This window comes from Lithobates pipiens, unplaced genomic scaffold, assembly GCF_037356315.1.
Source record: "Lithobates pipiens isolate NorthernLeopardFrog02 unplaced genomic scaffold, aLitPip1_a1.2 Scaffold_30, whole genome shotgun sequence".
NCBI classification, from domain to species: Eukaryota; Metazoa; Chordata; class Amphibia; order Anura; family Ranidae; genus Lithobates; species Lithobates pipiens.
The window spans coordinates 90920810-90940216 of NW_027507791.1; the positions used below are offsets into that span (position 1 = coordinate 90920810).

At 42.8% G+C, this 19407-nt stretch overlaps 1 protein-coding gene and 1 long non-coding RNA gene across 4 annotated transcripts in view; both read right to left on the minus strand.

The window, feature by feature from the left end:
- The window catches only part of RGS6 (regulator of G protein signaling 6), a 796961-nt gene that overhangs the window by 553313 nt on the left and 224241 nt on the right, over positions 1-19407 (minus strand). The gene's annotated exons all lie outside the window — the stretch shown is intronic.
- On the minus strand, positions 6967-10757 carry LOC143943075 (uncharacterized). The gene is made up of 2 exons (XR_013264878.1): positions 9569-10757; positions 6967-8001 (listed from the first exon to the last, which is right to left on the minus strand). It is a non-coding gene; the product is annotated as an uncharacterized LOC143943075 (long non-coding RNA).

Genomic DNA, 19407 nt, shown 5'->3' on the forward strand with positions numbered 1-19407 from the left:
TGGGAGTCCTGGAGCCCTCCTTACATGAAGTCAGAGGAGGAGGAAGAGGAAGAGACCAGCAGTGCCCCGGAGACCTCCCCAATGTCCACCATGTTTTATCAGCATGCACTTTCATTACTGCATATTGTGTATGTCATTTGTTCCTATTGGGGTACAGCCTCAAAAAGAACAAATGACATACACAATATGCAGGTACAAGTTGCGGAGGCGTACACAACAGCAGCAAGCAGCAGGATGCAGCCTTATGGCAGACTGGGTGGGGAAGCCAGCGGAGTGTTAGGAAGCCGGCAGAGAGTAGGGAAACCAGCAGCCATGTCTGCGCCCTAGGCAGCAGTGCACCGTAAGCGGCTGACTAGTTCACCTGGCGGTAGTGACGACTCTGTGCACACCTACTCTGGCTATTATAAAGGTTTTTTCAGTTATCCCATTAGATTTTTATAAGTGTATTTTATATGACAGAGAATGCTACATTGTAGTTTATGGGTGAGCATCTCTCCTTGTACAGTATCTCACAAAAGTGAGTACACCCCTCACATTTTTGTAAATATTTTATTATATCTTTTCATGTGACAACACTGAAGAAATTACACTTTGCTACAAAGTAAAGTAGTGAATGTACAGCTTGTATAACAGTGTACATTTGCTGTCCACTCAATATAACTTGCCACACAGCCATTAATGTCTAAACTGCTGGCAACAAAAGTGAGTACATCCCTAAGTGAAAATGTCCAAATTGGGCCCAATTAGCCATTTTCCCTCCCTGGTGCCATGTGACTCACTAGTGTTACAAGGTCTCAGGTGTGAATGGGGAGCAGGTGTGTTAAATTTGGTGTTATCGCTCTCACTCTCATATACTGGTCACATGGCACCTCATGGCAAAGAACTCTCTGAGGATCTGAAAAAAAGAATTGTTGCTCTACATAAAGATGGCCTAGGCTATAAGAAGATTGACAAAACCCTGAAACTGAGCTGCAGCCCGGAGGCCAAGACCATACAGCTGTTTAACAGGACAGGTTCCACTCAGAACAGGCCTCGCCACAGTCGACCAAAGAAGTTGAGTGCACATGCTCAGCGTCATATCCAGAGGTTGTCTTTGGGAAATAGATGTATGAGTACTGCCAGCATTGCTGCAGAGGTTGAAGGGGTGGGGGTTCAGCCTGTCAGTGCTCAGACCATGCGCCGCACACTGCATCAAATTGATCTGCATGGCTGTCATCCAAGAAGGAAGCCTCTTCTAAAGATGATGCACATGAAAGCCTGAAAACTGTTTACTGAAGACAAGCAGACTAATGAAATGGATTACTGGAACAGTGTCCTGTCGTATAATGAGACCAAGATAAACTTATTTGGTTCAGATGGTGTCAAAAGTGTTTGGTGGCAACCAGATGAGGAGTACAAAGACAAGTGTGTCTTGCCTACAGTCAAGCATGTTGGTTGAAGTGTCATGGTCTGGGGCTGCATGAGTGCTGCCAGCACTAAGGAGCTACAATTCATTGAGGGAACCATGAATGTCAACATGTACTGTGACATACTGAAGCAAAGCATGATACCCGTCCTCCGGAAACTGGGCTACAGGGCAGTATTCCAACATGATAAGGACCCCAAAACACACCTCCAAGATGACCACTGCCTTGCTTAAGAAGCTGAGGGTAAAGGTGAATGACTGGCCAAGCATGTCCCCAGACCTAAACCCTACTGAGCAACTGCGGGACATCCTCAAACAGAAGGCGGAGGTACGCAAGATCTCCAACATCCACCAGCTCTGTGATGTCGTCATGGAAGAGTGAAAGAGGACTCCAGTGGCAACCTGTGACGCGCTGGTGAACTCCATGCCCAAGAGGGTTAAGGCAGTGCTGAAAAATAATGTCGACTACACAAAATATTGACACTTTGGGCCCAATTTGGACATTTTCACTTAGGAGTGTACTCACTTTTGTTGCTAGTTGTTTAGACATTAATGGCTGTGTGTTGAGTTATTTTGAGGGGACAGCAAATGTACACTGTTATACAAGCTGTACACTAACTACTTTACATTGTAGCAACGTGTCATTTCTTCAGTGTTGTCACATGAAAAGATATAATAAAATATTTACACAAATGTGAGGGGTGTACACACTTTTGTGAGATATTGTATATGGTTGGCTTAAAAATATATTGGTTCGTTAAAAACTGGTCCTTCTGAAGGGCCAGACCACCCAAAACTGATATTTAAATTTTTTCAAAATGCTGAGTATTTGAACAAACTGATACTTTCCTATATCTCTTGGAGATTCTTGGTGAGAATCTCTGTCTCCAGTTCTTGGGTCTAAATATCTGCTGTGGCCATTATGAAGGTTTTTCCACAATTCCTGTTGGAGCAGAGTCAAGAATTATGGCAGGGAGATCTAACGATGCGAACATCAAACACACATAAAAAGCCCTCACAACAGGTTTTATCTATAAGTAAAACATCCCTGTGACAGACTCACACAGTCAGAGGAAAACTATTGGGGGATGTGTTTATACTTATGTGTATTGTAAATTGAGTGAAAAGATGGCAAATCTACCCTGAAAGGTCATATCCCCAAGTCTGGGTAAATGATTAGATAACTTGCTCATGTTAATCACTTCAGCCCCAGAAGGACTTACCCCCTTCCTGACCAGAGCACTTTTTGCGATACGGCACTGTGTTGCTTTAACTGACAATTGCACAGTCATGCAATGATGCACCCAAATAATATTGACATCCTTTTTTCCCACAAATAGAGCTTTCTTTTGGTGGTATTTGATCACCACTGCAGTTTTATTTTTTGCACTATAAACAAAAAAAGTGCGACAATTTTGAAAAAAAAGCAATATTTTCTACTTTTTGCTATAATAAATATCCCCCAAAAATATATAAAATAAATGATTTCTCAGTTTAGGCTGATATGTATTCTTCTACATATTTTTGGTAAAAAATCACAATAATATTGATTGGTTTTCGCAAAAGTTATAGCGTCTACAAAATACGGCATGGATGTATAGCATTATTATTATTTTAGTACTAATGGCGGCGATCTGCGATTTTTATCATGACTGCAACATTATGGCGGACACATCAGACACTATTTTGGGACCATTGTCATTTATACAGCGTTCAGTGCTATAAAAATGCACTGATTACTGTGTAAATGACACTGGCAGGGTAGGGGTTAAACACTAGGGGGCGAGAAAGGGGTTAAGTGTGTCCTAGGCAGTGATTCTAACTGTAGGGGGGGTTTGTCACACTAGAACATGACAGAGATCACTGCTTCCAATGACAGGGAGCAGTAGATCTCTGTAATGTTGCTAGGCAGAACAGGGAAATGCCTTGTTTACATAGGAATATCTGATATCTATATTCACTGGGAGGAAGCGGTATATGACAAAAGCACTCAATCAGAGTGTGATACATTTCGTTACAATCACTTTTGGTTGAATTGCCCCCTTAACTAGGTTAAAGGCAAATGTTGTATTGAGGATGAGACATATGGGTGTTTATAAAAAGGTTCCTATCAGTGCATGAATCTGTTTGCATTTATTTTTATCTATCTGAATTGCATACAGATCTATTTAAAGGTTACAGTTACAACTGCACAGTAAAATATCTGAAGATATCAGTTGCCTTGCATAGATCAAAGATGTCCATAATAGTTACAATTATTCCACATGCATGTCACTAAAAGGAGTGACCAGCCACACTGTTTTGACGTACAGATTGCATGCCCTCTGGATGAGCCTTGGTGTGACCGCCCTCTTGCAGCAATGCTCCTGAGCTGGTCACTGACACGCAGAGGAAGCGACAGCTGGCATGAGAATCCGATGAGATCACTCATTCATGTAAAAGTGTAAGTGCTGAGCAGATGGTCAACAAAATAATAGATTACCAGAATAAACCATAACAGACAAATGCAAAGTCCTAATTTCATTACAAAGAAAAACTATTTGTCAATGCAAAACTATTGAGAATGTGCAGATATTTATTTTATTCTTTATTTTAAGGTTGTATGTATGTATTGATTTATAACTATTCAAACCTCACAACCCTATGTTTAAAAGCAAGCTTTGACTTGCAGATTTTTAGCTTAATAGCCTCTTAACAGATAAACGCTGGTTTTGCAGTATATCTCATATTAAGAGAAAGGCCCAGATTTGTGGAAAGGCCTAGTGTGGCAATAAGATAAGAATATAATTCTAGTCACTTTATGCATTTCTCTACTGTCATAGGGAGTATAAACCTTTCCACACATGGATCAAAATAAAATTAAGCTCTGCCACTGGCATTAAAGAATATCTAAACCCAAAAACAAAAATGTAATATATTGCAGTTTATCACTCCTTAGATGCGGTGGCTGTATTTGTTGTTATTTTGAGTCTAAGCACATTTTCTTCAAGTGCAATAAAACACCCAACTCCCTTCATGCAAACATAACTAGATGAGGACTAGGCCCAATGCTGCAATACCCTACTTGAGAAGATGCATATCAATAAAATAAAGCGCAAAAGTCTTAAAAGGCCAATATAAAGTCATATATTAATTTCCACATGACATGTCAATTATTTCTATCCTACTACTAATAATCTGAATGTTCTTCATGTTTGTATACTAACTTTGTGACAATCCTCACACATTTACTTCCTTCAGTTCTGTGACATGAATTCATTAGCCCTTTAAGTAGGCACTGCTGTGTCAGAGAATTCAAAGAGCCTGCCTTCTGAACTACAGATCTGCTGTGAGGAGCTCTCAGGAGGTAGCGTCAGTACAGAAACGACTGTTTGTGGGCAGCAAGATACCTTGGGACATATAGTCCTTTGAGTTTGAAATTAAACAGCAGAGGTGAAGTTGCAAAGCACACATGGAACCCAGGAAGTTATGGAAAAAGTTAGTTAGCAAATAGGCAGCACCCACAACACAAAGGGACATTTTCAGGTAAGCTTATATTGGATTGTAAAAAAAAACACTACTGTTAATATTATTACAATGCTAATGTTATAAAATGAATGCATATTTTGTGACCATAGACCTCTTTTAGGGAAACCCAGGTGCTCCATAATGAATTAAACTGATCCTGTGTGTCATGAAATTGAGCCAAAAGGCACTCCATCGGTATAGGGTGGCAAAGCTCCTGGAATCATTCTTTTTAGCGGTGCTGTAGAAGTCTTCCCATGCCTAGGTACAATTTCTGTTTTTGCAGAGACAAGATAAACAGACAAGTGTATTCCTTCTTTTAGAAGTGAAGCCCACTTTGATAGGAGTACAACTTTAGGCATATTTGTAATCCAGCTACCTGTGACTTGGTCACTGTAAGTGCCGGTTCACACTACCGCGACTTGGGACGCGACTTGTCAGACCGCAAGTCGCCCCAAGTCGCTTGACAATAGTAATTCCATTAAAATGAATGAGAGCCGTCTTAATGACCGCTACTCAAGTCGGAGCGACTTCAAAAAAGGTTCCTGTACTACTTCAAGGCGACTTATAGGCGACTTGTACCCATACATTTCAATACAAGTCGCCTACAAGTCGGATCGCTGTCTGTAACCAAGCGACTTAACAGGAAGAAGAACACAATGGCATCCCTCCCCCTTCCCATACACTGATCACTTCCTGTGTGAAGTGTGGGTAGGTGAAGTGAAGAAGAAAAGAAGTGATTGTGATTGTGATTGTGAGAAGATTGAAGAACATGTCATCCCGAGGCCGCAGAGAAGTGCAGCACAGGGAGCCAGTAGATAATGAATCCCTCATCAGACATGTGAGGCAGCGACCCTGCATATATAACAAGCAAGATCCCGACTACAAGGATCAATCCAAGAGGGATAGTGCTTGGTTAGAAATATGTAGACTGACTTTCGAAGATTGGGAAACAATGCTGCCGACCGATCGTAGTGACAAATGTAAGTTTAACCTTTTTATTAAATTCATGGTGTTATTACTTGCCACGTCACCTGCCACGTCACCTGCCACGTCACTTGCCACGTCACCTGCCACGTCACCTGCCACGTCACCTGCCACGTCACTTGCCACGTCACCTGCCACGTCACTTGCCACGTCACTTGCCACGTCACCTGCCACGTCACTTGCCACGTCACCTGCCACGTCACTTGCCACGTCACTTGCCACGTCACCTGCCACGTCACTTGCCACGTCACCTGCCACGTCACCTGCCACGTCACTTGCCACGTCACTTGCCACGTCACCTGCCACGTCACTTGCCACGTCACCTGCCACGTCACCTGCCACGTCACTTGCCACGTCACTTGCCACGTCACCTGCCACGTCACTTGCCACGTCACCTGCCACGTCACCTGCCACGTCACTTGCCACGTCACCTGCCACGTCACTTGCCACGTCACTTGCCACGTCACCTGCCACGTCACCTGCCACGTCACTTGCCACGTCACCTGCCACGTCACTTGCCACGTCACTTGCCACGTCACCTGCCACGTCACTTGCCACGTCACCTGCCACGTCACTTGCCACGTCACTTGCCACGTCACCTGCCACGTCACTTGCCACGTCACCTGCCACGTCACCTGCCACGTCACTTGCCACGTCACTTGCCACGTCACCTGCCACGTCACTTGCCACGTCACCTGCCACGTCACCTGCCACGTCACTTGCCACATCACTTGCCACGTCACCTGCCACGTCACTTGCCACGTCACCTGCCACGTCACCTGCCACGTCACTTGCCACGTCACCTGCCACGTCACTTGCCACGTCACTTGCCACGTCACCTGCCACGTCACCTGCCACGTCACCTGCCACGTCACTTGCCACGTCACCTGCCACGTCACCTGCCACGTCACTTGCCACGTCACCTGCCACGTCACCTGCCACGTCACTTGCCACGTCACCTGCCACGTCACCTGCCACGTTACCTGTCACGTCACCTGCCACGTCACTTTTGTGTATTCTTTCACTGATGCTAACTGCTAGTGTTAATAAATGTTAATAATGAATGATCGTGAATGAATGATTCTTTTATTATTACATTATAGAAAAAAAAATAACCAACATATCATTTTTATTACATGAAATAAAGATGACATAGCAGGAAAACATTATAACCGTAATAACACATTAGCAAATTCTAGATGCAAAGCAGTGAGCAATGTAGTTAGGAAATGGCATCCAATTGCCATTCTAAGTCACCGGCCGGTGAAATAAAGTATGATGCAAACTTTTCACGAACAGTGGCACCATCGCAGGATCCCCTTGCAGCAGTCATATGTGCACTTTCCAAGTCATGCATAAGGGAATCCTCAAAACGGTACCCGTCACGTACCCGTACAAAATTGTGCAGCACGCAAGCTGCTTTGACAGCAGTAATTGCATTTTCAATGTTTAATGCGATAGGCGTATGTAACAAACGCCATTTATTGGCAAGAATTCCAAACGTGCACTCAACCATCCTTCTTGCCCTTGTCAGCCGGTAATTAAAGACTTTCTTGCGGGTTGTCAGATTTCTATTGGAGTAAGGCCTCATTAGGTGTTGCGACAATGCAAAAGCCTCATCTGCGACAAACACATAGGGTATTGGGGGTTCAGTTGTGCCAGGAAGAGGACAGTTCTCAGGAATATCTAGCTGATTAGATCGTAGCCTTTCACCAAATGAGGAATTTGCAAAAATACGCGAATCGCAGCTACTTCCGTAGGATCCTATATCGATATAGGTGAAGCAGTAGTTTGCATCGACAACAGCAAGAAGTACAAAAGAACAATATTTTTTGTAATTGTAGAACATACTTCCACTACCAACAGGCTTAACGACACGCACATGCTTCCCATCTATAGCTCCAAGGCAATTTGGGAAATTGCACCGACGCCAAAATATTTCTGCTATATCACGCCAATTATCTTGTGTAGGCCGTTTCATAACCATGCTGTTAAGCACATCCCATATGACTTGGCAGGTGTCACGGATAATGTAGCTGATCGTTGATCTGCCCAACATGAACTCATAATGTAGACTAACTAGGGAATGACCGGTTGCCAGGTATCTGAAAGACAAAAGACATAAACCATTTTATGTTCCTATTTATGTTTTGCAGTATCAATCTTACAAATCCGTTGGAAGGGTTTGCGTGACTGTTTTTCGCGCTACGTACGCAAATTGAATGAGGCCAGGAGTGGATCTGGAGGAAAGCGTATTGTCCCCTATGTTCACGCAGATGAACTAGAGTTTCTGCGGCCTTTCCTGGAGCTGAGAGAGTAAGATAAAATCTTACATAGTTGTAAAGTGATACTATACAATTCAAATAAGAAGGGGGTAACTGTTCTTTTATATGTTTATTGCAGAACACAATCAAGTTGGCCAGTTGCTGGTGAACGGCAGGATGCAGCACAGGAGGAGGCAGCTTCTCAAGAAGTGGAAGGCTCGTTGCCCATTTCCCTGGATGATCCTTTGCTGCTGGAACAACAGCAAAGTGAAGAAGCGGACCGCAACCAGGGAGAGGCTTCCACTAGTCAGCAGCCGGCTCAGCCTCTCCGACTCCGGCAACAACGAAGTCGACCAGCAAGGGGCAGTAACTCACAAAACCTAGAACGATTTTCGGAACTGGTTGATCGGATGAACCAGAAATTGGACGAGCTGCATTCGGAAGACCATAGTTTTGGAATCATGGTCGCCGAAATGCTAAAAAGAGTACCGCCGGAGAGGAAAAATGATGTAAAAAAATCAGTGATGGATCTCATAGAAGCGAGCATTACAAATGATCCTATTCAATCCGCTTCCATGTTTGGACCACCACCACCATCCGGACCCTACTACACGTACTCAACCCCTCCACCACCCAGAACCCATCCCTACTATCCCCCTCACTTCCGTCCCTACTCCAATGAGTATGGACATGCCCTTAATCCTGCCCATCCACCTATACCCTATCCCTCTCCATCCCCACTGACATCAGCAACTTCAGCTAATGTTACACCAATGCCTTCCACCAGCTCCTCACCATATGAGCCAGTGTACCAAAACCTGTGAGATTTTAAAATTAAACATATGTTCTGTTTTGTTGTTATTTGGTTATATATTGTTCTAATTATTAAAGTTTTTTTCAAAAAAAAAGGATGTTGGTGTGATAAATTTTGCAATATTTCTTCAACAATATTTTTATTTGGAAGAATTACGTACCTAGGTGGATGCAACATCGCAGCAATGATGCAACTGTCCACTGCTGTTTCTTCACACAGAACTGAGTCAACATACATCGTCTATGTCTCTGTTCTGTCCTCTCCCCAAGATGGGAGGTGCTGTCTCTCAGCTGCTCTGATCCCCCACGCTCAATGTGGAGGGGTGGATAGCAGCTTGCTGAGAGGCTGCCACTGTCATCAGTCCAGCCAGCTGCTGGCGAATGAAGGATGATGCGCTGTCTCAACTAATCTTCGTGATATCTGCAGAAAGTGGACTTCTGTTCACTCTGCACTGAAAAGGGGCACAGGATTGCAAAATAATTGCACTCATATGACCCGTAGGAGAAGCCAAGACAAATGAGCTCAGGCTAGATTGTTGCACATATAATAACAATGTGATAATGGTAATGTGCATCAAAAAAATAGATAGTTTACCTGAGCGTAATAATCAATCTTTCAGTAGGTGAGAGGCTCCTCCTATATGAGGTGTTCTGTCGCTCCAGATGGTTGCAAACTAGACGAAGCAATTCATCAAAACTGTAAAATGGATAAAAAATGTAATTTGATATATTCTACATGAGAAATATCTGACATTTGTAGCTACACTATTACCGATGTAATAACATATGCAAATCTGATGCCTCTAGGACCCCTTTCACACTGGGCTGGTGCGGCCGTCGGCGGTAAAAGGCTGCTATTTTTAGCTGCGTTTTACCGTCGTTTTAGCGGTGGTCTGGGGGCACTTGCGGGGTGGTTTTAACACCCACTAGCGCCCGAAAAAGGGTAGTGCCGATGCAGAGGCGCTTTGCCAGCGGTTGTGCGGCCCTGTCCCATTGATTTTGATGGGTAGGAGTGGTTAGGAGTGGTGAATACACCGCTCCTTCACTGCTCCAAAGATGCGGCTAGCAGGACTTTTTTCACCTTCCAGCCAGCCAGCGCACCGCTTTAATGTGATACATGCAAGCTTGCCGATCACCCCAGTTGATGTTTAGCATAGGTAGATGACAAACAATTCTGCTGAATATCAATCTTCGCCATTTTATTCTCTACGTTAAATGCTACAAAATATATCTTTCAAAAAATAAAAAATAAATGGGACAAAATAGTCTATTAGCATATGTACTTGCCTTGCAATTGACATCCGGGTATAGTTGTAAAACTTGTCCTCAAAAACACGCAAATTTTCATAGATGGCCCAAAATTGGCCTCTACTGTCTCTACTTGCAATAATTGGATGGATCCAGTAGCGGCGTCGTCTTCTCATCCTCATCCTTCGCTTCCTCTCTTCCTCCTCTTCCATTAACACTGCCACACCAGCAGTTACTACAGCTCTCATCAAATAAGGCAATGACAACATTGTGGTGACAGGACAAGACACACGACAGGAAGCAGGAAGAAGCGACAGGAAACAACAATGATGTCACAAGAGCTGAGTAGCGCTGATTGGCCATAGGCAAAGTCGCCTGTGCTTGAGGCGACTTGTAAATCGCGCTAAGTCGCGTCGAAGTCGCGCTAAGTCGCGTCGAAGTCGCGTCGAAAGTCGCGTCGAAGTCGCGTCGAAGTCGCGTCGATAAGTCGCGCGCAAGTCGTGTCGCGGTAGTGTGAACCGGCACTAAGAGTCCATTCACACAGGGGCAACACGACTTTGAGCGAGACTTTGGAAGGCAACTTGGACACGACTTGAGTATGAATCACAGCACGACTTGAGGCAACTTACAAGGCAACTTGAAGTTGCTTCCAGGACAGGGGACTTTTTCCAGTGGTCAATCACATAATAATCAGCTCTGTGGGAGGGAGGAGTTTGCCTAGAAAACTATTTTTACTTCCTGGAAAGTTGCTTCAGTTAAGACAGGGAATCAAACTTGGAGGCAACTTTTATTGAAATCAATGGGTACAAGTTGCCTAGAAGTCGGATTGAAGTAGTACAGGAACCTTTTCTGAAGTCGGAGCAACTTCAGTAGTGTACATTTAGGGCCGGTTCACACTGCGGCGCGAGGCGAGGCGACACGGCTCGCCTCGCCTCGCTCCCGCAAGTTGTCCCCATTGAGTACAATGGAACCGTTCTGAGAGGAGCGACTCGAGTCGCTCCGACTCAGAAAAAAGGTTCCTGTACTACTTCGGGGCGACTTCGGGGGCGACTTGCATTGACTTCTATGCAGAAGTCCTCTGCAAGTCGCCGCTGACCCCCCCTGCAAGTCGCGGCGAGGAAGTCGGAGACGCCTCGCCGCGGCTCGCAGTGTGAACCGGCCCTAAGACAGCTCTCATTCACTTACATTGATTTTATCATGTTGCGCGACTTGAGGCAACTTGGGACGACTTCAAGTCGGATCCAAAGTTGCTCCTGTGTGAATGGACTCTAAAGATGCTATCCCACAAAGGTTTTGTGCCCAGGCAGGTGACCAAATGTGGAGCATCGTCCCAGACTTCCTACCGCTAAACTAGCATAGATCTGTGACTGGCAGGAACATCCTATATAATGTGTATGGTCATCTATATCATCTACTGTTTTGTCATAAACTATATTCATTTTCTGTGTTAGGATAAAGGAGTCTGTGACTTGCTTATCAAAAAGAGCGCTTGAGGTCCCTTTACCAATTGGATATAGAACACAAACGGGGTAAAGTTTTGGTTAGCTGAGTTTTCTCTTACGCAGCATCTCTGCCCACCTCTCCCTTCAGCTGTTCATTCACTGAAGGCATACCTCCCAACTTTTTTGCGATAGGAATAAGGGACAACTATTAGAAAAAAAAAGGAACAGAGGGATTTTGTTCCAAATCAGGGACAGTCCCTCGAAATCAGGGACAGTTGGGAGCTATGCAGAAGGCTTTGTATTTTGTAAAAGGGTTCACATAATACAAAGTACTCTATGACTGAACAGCAGGAGCAAAGCGGTGGACACAGGAGCTGCATGGGACTCTGCAGCTACAGAAGCTGAGACCAAAAGGTCAAGAGTTGGAGCACCAGAAGTATAATGATAGCCATGCTCCTGATGCATAGTAAAAATGTAAGCTGTAAATTAAAGAGATAAATCCTCAAGGTGGCATGCACCGGGTTGGATTTAACTCATAATAAGCCAGCACAATTTACAAAGTGGCTAAATTTACAAAACTGCAAATAGAAAATCCTCAGACAAACACTGTCAGACTTTCATTATTTAAAGTGATATTAAAGTCTTGCTTTTTTTGTTTAAAAATAACAAACATGTTATACTTACCTGCTCTATGTAGTGGTTTTGCACAGAGCAGCGCAGATCCTCCTCTTCTCTGGTCCCTCGTCGGAGCTCCTGGCCCCTCCCTTCTGCCCACTATGGGGAAACCCGAGCTAAGCTGCTGCTCTGTATGTCCATTCAGACACAGAGCTGAGGATCGACCCTACCCCCATCTCTCCTCATCGGTTCACTGACTTTGAATGACAGCAGCGGGAGCCAATGGTGCAGCCAATCAGGAAGGAGAGTCCTAGACAGCCGTGGTTCTCATGCAACATTGCTGGATCTAAAGGGAGAACAGGTAAGTATTAGGGGGACTGAGAGGGGCTGCTGCACAGAATTTTTTTTTATCTTAATGCAAAAATATGTCACAACCTGAAGAAACCAATCATAGATCAGGTTCTGTCAAACTGACTGCATCACTAAACAGTAAAATCTAACATTTGACTTTTGGACACCAGGCATTTCTAATGAAATATTCACATGTTGTGCTCAGTACATATTCTGCTTGCAGCTATAATATAATGTAATCACAAATTTATTCCACCAAAATCATTTTATGTCAGGTCCTGACTCCTGAAGCAATAGATGATTACACAAAAAATAAAAAGAACCTAAGGGGCAAAGTGAGGCAGAGTGCCTACATTGACAAGAATGACCAGTCATTCATCCCTCTGTAGTTTACTGCTTATCAAAATAAATGTATGAATCTTATTGGCTGTTACAGACACTAAAGGATCTTTTTATTTCTTAAAATTTTCATGAAACTACTCCACAGGTTAGAGCATATTAGAATCTAATCATGACTGGTCCGACTCAGGTCACATTCTCTATAATTCTCTATGGAGACATTGCACAGCCTTGTTGTTCATGCAAAAAAAGAAAATGCCTTAGACATATGAACACATCCTTTAATGCCTTGCCAAGAACTAAAAATATTCTGGATGCCCGGAACATAAAGCCAGTGTATCATACAGAAGTCAGAAGATGATCCAACTGCAACTGCATATTCTGCTTAACATCAAATAAACAAGCCTGCTGCACATAGAGCAAAAACGGCAATGCCTTTAGAGACACATGAATATATCCCTGCGTACTACACCCAGTCTTTTAAAAACATCTCCCTGTAGTTTATGCCGTAGTATTTTCAATATGCTCTTACAGCATCTTATCTACAACATCACTTGCCAGGCAATTGCTGAATTGCCTGGGGATATTTCTCCTGGAGATGCTAAAAGACGCAACATCTATCCAGCACTGTGGCTTTGTCATGCTTTAAAAATACAGACAGATCTCTAATACTCAGAGAAGTTAGTAAGCCTGAAAGTTTAATCCACTGGGGCAATGAATTATTCCTTTGTTCTAATGAAATACAATCTCAAGAAAAAGGGATAAGAGACAAAACCCAAGAGTAAAATGGTTGGAATCAGTTAGAAATAAAAATAAATGAATGTTCTTCTTAATAAGCACTGCATATTAACTGACAATTGATAATCAAATGTCTAAAACTGTGAGGAATTTGAGAAGAAAATGTATCCTGAGCCTTTCTAAATATGATTTACTCATAGCCAAGTCTTGAAGGCCAGAAAACTAGTGTCACCTCTTATGATCAGCAAATTGCTGCACATCAATTCTGCCTATGAACACTTCCTTCAGATCTTTGCTGACATTAAAAGTTGGTCCATCAACCACATGTACTTAATTCCTGAATATCTGCCAGCAGGCTGAATCTCCTTCCTTAGAAAGATCTTTGTACTCAGTGTTGTATTCATTGTACCTCAGACATAGTTGAGACATCTTTTTTCCCCCACCACCACCACTGGTGTAGTGTCAGGGGTCACAATGGCGACTCTGCCCCATGCTCCAGGAGGCCCATCCGCCCTCCCTGTCCCATTCTGTTCGGGGGGCATTTACAGGGACCAATCCTTTACATTTTACTTCTACAACTCCTGAAATAGACATAGAATCCTTGTAAAAGAAAATAAAGTCAGTGTTCACACTAGTGTCATCCACTCTTTCTTTTTGTGATTGTGATTAAACAGTGGGTAAACATCCAACGGGGATTGGTCCTGTGGAAAATGATGATCCTGACTGTTGCTTAAGATCTTCATTAGTCTATGCTATTCAAAACAAAAATAAAAATAATTCTGAACCATTTAATTTCATTGTGGCAGTTTACCAAATCACCTATATATATATATATAGTGCTACCTATGTATATATATATATATATATATATATATATATATATATACACACACACACTGTATACACGCATACACACCTACACCTGCATCACTTAGGCAGCCGCCTTCATCCGCCGCCCCTCTCTTTACCAACAAAAGCCTCATGGAGCGGTGGCCTGGCCCGCCCCCTCTCTCTCCTTAGTGGCTCACTGACTTTGATGACAGCAGCAGGAGCCAATGGCGCTTCGCTGCTGTCTCGGCCAATGAGGAGGGAGAGTTGCTGGATCGAGATGGGGCTCAGGTAAGTATTAAGGGGGTTGAGGGGGACTGCTGCACACAGAAGGCTTTTTTATCTTAATGCATAGACTGCATTAAGATAAAAAAACCTTCTGCCTTTACAATCACTTTAAGCTCATAGTTTGAAATTAATGAGCAAATTTAGTGATATGTGCAAAAAGAAGAATGACTTTTAAGAAGTAATTTCATCTGAAATTTAGGTTTCACCTGCTTACAATGACCTAAGAAATTTGATTTATATTTGATATTTGCCACCATTACCGTTTGCACAAGCTGAATTTTCACATAAAACATAGTTTATAAATCAGTGCTCCAAATGGCTGAACATGGTTTACCAAGGTATATGAGCTTGGCAGGATTATTTTCTACTCACACTTCCATGCTCTTACTACCAACTGAACACACATGAACTTAGTATTCAGCAAGCTGGAGCTGTAATTGTCTGCCAAATACATGGCACTGCTGCAACATTTCACTGCACAACTGATCTTCACTACATTAATAGGGTTAAAAGCACTATCCTCTTACGTGATAAGAAGGTGTTTAGAAGATCTTCCAGGATTGCCATGTCTGAGACACCTGCTTATCATGTAAGAAGGCAGTAACCCTAAAACTATTATCTTCTCCTCCATAATATTCACAACGCATAGTAGAGTCTATTCCGCATATAACAGCCAGTCCTATGTTCTGAACTAAAAATGGAACATGTATACCCACTTAAAACTGTTGGATCAGAGGGATCTTTAAGAAATAGGATGTGAGATACCAAAATATAGGTTCTTTTTAACCACTTAAGCTCCGTACCATATTGCTGGCCAAAGACCAGAGCACTTTTTGTGATTCGGCACTGCGTCACTTTAACTGACAATTGCGCGGTCGTGTGACGTGGCTCCCAAACAAAATTGACATCTTTTTTTCCCACAAATAGATCTTTCTTTTGGTGGTATTTGATCACCTCTGCGGGTTATATTTTTTGCGCTATAAACAAAAAAAGAGCGACAATTTTGAAAAAAAAAACGCATTATTTTTTGCTTTTTGCTATAATAAATTTCCCCCAAAAATATATTAAAAAAATGTTTTTTTCCCTCAGTTTAGGCCGATACGTATTATACATATTTTTGGTAAATAAAATTGCAATAAGCGTTTACTGATTGGTTTGGCGAAAAAGTTATAGCGTCTACAAAATAGGGGATAGTTTTATGCCATTTTTATTAACTTTTTTTTTTTTACTAGCAATAGCGGCGATCAGTGATTTTTATCGATGTGCACGCGATGGCAGGGCGGCAAATTCAAAGGGACATACAGGTACGCCCATTTGCCCAGCCGTGCAATTCTGCCTACATCGCCGTGCACCTGTCGGGAACTGGTTAACAAACCACTGTCTCTTTATTTACTGACTTACTACAACAGGGGTGTAAAACACAATTTCACTGCAGTCCGCATCAGCTTTATTGTTGCCCTCAAAGGACTGGTTGTATCTGTAAGACTAGATGTCTGGAGCACCACACTCCTCCCTTAAATCAGATGTCAAGAGCCACCCACCATCAGAAGTTAAAAGTCCTCTACCCTCTCTTACATGGCACTAGAACCCCATTACCTTGTGCTGCTGCCAGAAAGAAGCTAGGGCCAAAGTTGGGAAGCAGAAATTGCAGGGTCTGGAGGAGGACCAGAGAAGGGCTGGAGTCAGCTGCCAGAGTCTGCTAAATGATGAGACCGGGGGAAGTAGGGATAAGGGGGTGCTATGGCTGCACAGAGAGCCACAATATCTGTAGGACGAGTCTTGTCCTCCTCTCTGCTGCTGACTACTGAGATGGGGAAGGGGGGAGGGCAGAGACGAGCCTCTCCACAGTTGCACAGAGAAGTCCAGGATGTGTTGGAGGAATTCTGTTCTCCTCTCTGCTGCCGACTGGTGAGACAAGGTGGGGCAGAAATGAGGGGGTTGCCTAAGCTGCAGGAGAACATGGTGTGAGGGCCACATGAAATGGTCTGGAGGGGCTGATTCACCCACAGGCCTTCTGTTTGACACATGTGATCCACAGCAACCAAAGTGAAAACTAATTAAGTTACACTGACTGTCATTAAAGTGGACCTTGCAGCAAAATGCAAGGTATGCTTGGTTCAAACCCCATACTCCTGTAAAAATTGCTTTCAAATAGTACTTTTAAAATGTACCTGTAAAGGAAAAAATGTCAATAAATACATAATTGTTGTCTCTTGTCTGCAAAAGCTAGACAACGGTGACATCACACTCCTAGGCAAGATCCTAGTGAATGCAGAGCAGCTACTATCTATGAGAAGACAGGAAGATGCTTATCCATATTGCCACACCTCCTCAGCAAGATGACGACCCCAAAAATGCAATCAATGTCATTAAAGCAGACCTTTAGTCATTTTTTCAACTTTCCATCTATTAAATCTTCTGCCCTTGTTGTTTTAACTTTGGATAGTAAAACAATTTTTTTTCTGCCAGTAAATACCTTATACAGCCCACTTCCTGTTTCTTGACTGGTCATTAGCCTAAGCTTATGACATCATGCACAACTCTCTCTCTCACTCTTGTGAGAGTTTGCCAGGAAGGGAGGGGGGTGAGTCATAAGAGGACCAGCGAGAGCTGCAGAGCTGGAGGTGTGCCTCTGTGTGTGTGTGTGTGTGTGTGTGTGTGTGTGTGTGTGTGTGTGTGTGTGTGTGTGTGTGTGTGTGTGTGTAAATCCAGGAAGTGAACAGGCAGCAGCTTCAGCTGCCTACAGCTGGAGCCAGACCTATAGCTGCAGCCAGACTTAGTGGAGGGAGATTTCTGCAGCATATTTGGCAAGTACAGAATCACAGTATAAATTAAATAATATGCAAAGTGGTTGGAGGGAAGCTTCAGAATGGCAAAGATGTTTTTATTACAAATTATGTGAGCAGACTGCAGTTCCTCTTTAAGAGCTATCTTCCGCATAAACAAGAACAAGGAGTCCTGGGAGTGATCGTTTGGGTCCCACAGAGCCCTGATCTCAACATCATCAAGTATGTCTGGGATTATATGAAGACAAAGAATGATTTGAGGCAGCCTACATCCACAGAAGATCTGTGGTTAGTTCTCCAAGATGTTTGGAACAACTCACCTGCTGAATTCCTTCATAAACTGTGTGCAGAAGTACTGTGTGTACCTAGAATAATTGATTCTGATTTGAAGCCAAAGGGTAGTCCCACCAAATGTTGATTTGATGTAGATTTGCTCTCTTTGCATTTTGTAAATTGATAAAAAATAGAAATTCAAATATATATTTTTTAAGCATTCTTATTTTACAGCATTTCTTCACACCTGCCTAAAACTTACAACAAAATATTAATTGCCAATGTTTCAAATTTACCTGACTTAAAGTGGAACAAAATCCTCCTATCCTTTAAAGTCAAGGAAGCCGCTATCTTGGCCTCTGTTTAATCTTCAGTTGCTATGGTGCTGCTCATGAAACCACCACCACATTTGAATCAAAGGCTTTATAGAAAGTTAGACCTCAAAGCACAGAGGACAATGTAAGCACACGTATGGTACAATACCCATACAGGATTCACAACTGGATCACAGCCACCACTTGCACTGACAGTGCCGCATCACACCACCGATGTTCACAAAACAAAGAAAACACTCCAGTAGTGCAAATCCACCAGGAATGTTTTTATTAAAAGCACATACAAAACTCTTGCACACAATTGAAGGATTAGATCTTCTAGGTTAGACCTCATTTTCAGAACATTCAATTTGGGGAAAATGTGGACTGGGTCAAGTGGTCATAGGTGGTGAATATATAGGATTACTGCCTTAATGGCAATGTGACCTTGATATCTCATAGATACAAAAAAAACTTGATCATAAAGCTTGTGAGCAAATCCAACTAGAACTGTTTTGTAAATGCAACAAATATTTGATGGCACAAAAATCAGAAATGATCAAAAAATTTGAGATTTGCCACTTTATAAATACACCCATATTAGTACAGAGAATGGGTGCCTTTGTAAGCATCTACTATATCAATGGCCCACCGCATCCACATATACACAATTATAAATATAAAGCAAGTCTAGAAATTATATGGCATTATAAATTACAAGATGACATAAATTATATAATAGGCAAATAATACACCAACACCACTTATTATCCTTTCCTTTTGCTGACATGTTGATAACTCTAGCCAAAGCCAAACATGAATTTCACTCAATACAAGAGAAGAGGCTTAATTATCTTTTCCCATTCAGCTTTCTTCTTCATCCCAGGGGATTAATTTAATTTAATTTCTAATTAGACTACCTGAATCTAAAATTGACTTTTCTGCAGCATTATGTTTTGATGACACATGAAGAAGAAATGGTCTCTTAAACTGGATGTTTCTATGATGTTATGGAATGCTGCAAGACATTAAAAGAGAAGTGTAGGTTTTGAAAAAAACAAACACATGCTCACCTAGCTGGATGCAACCTCTACAACCAAGAACCGAGCAGTTGAAGACCACTGATCGCTCAGTTTTCACTCTAGTTAGTCACTACACTAGCTCTCTGCTCTGCCCCTCCATCGCTCCATTACAACATCTGGCTCTTCCTTC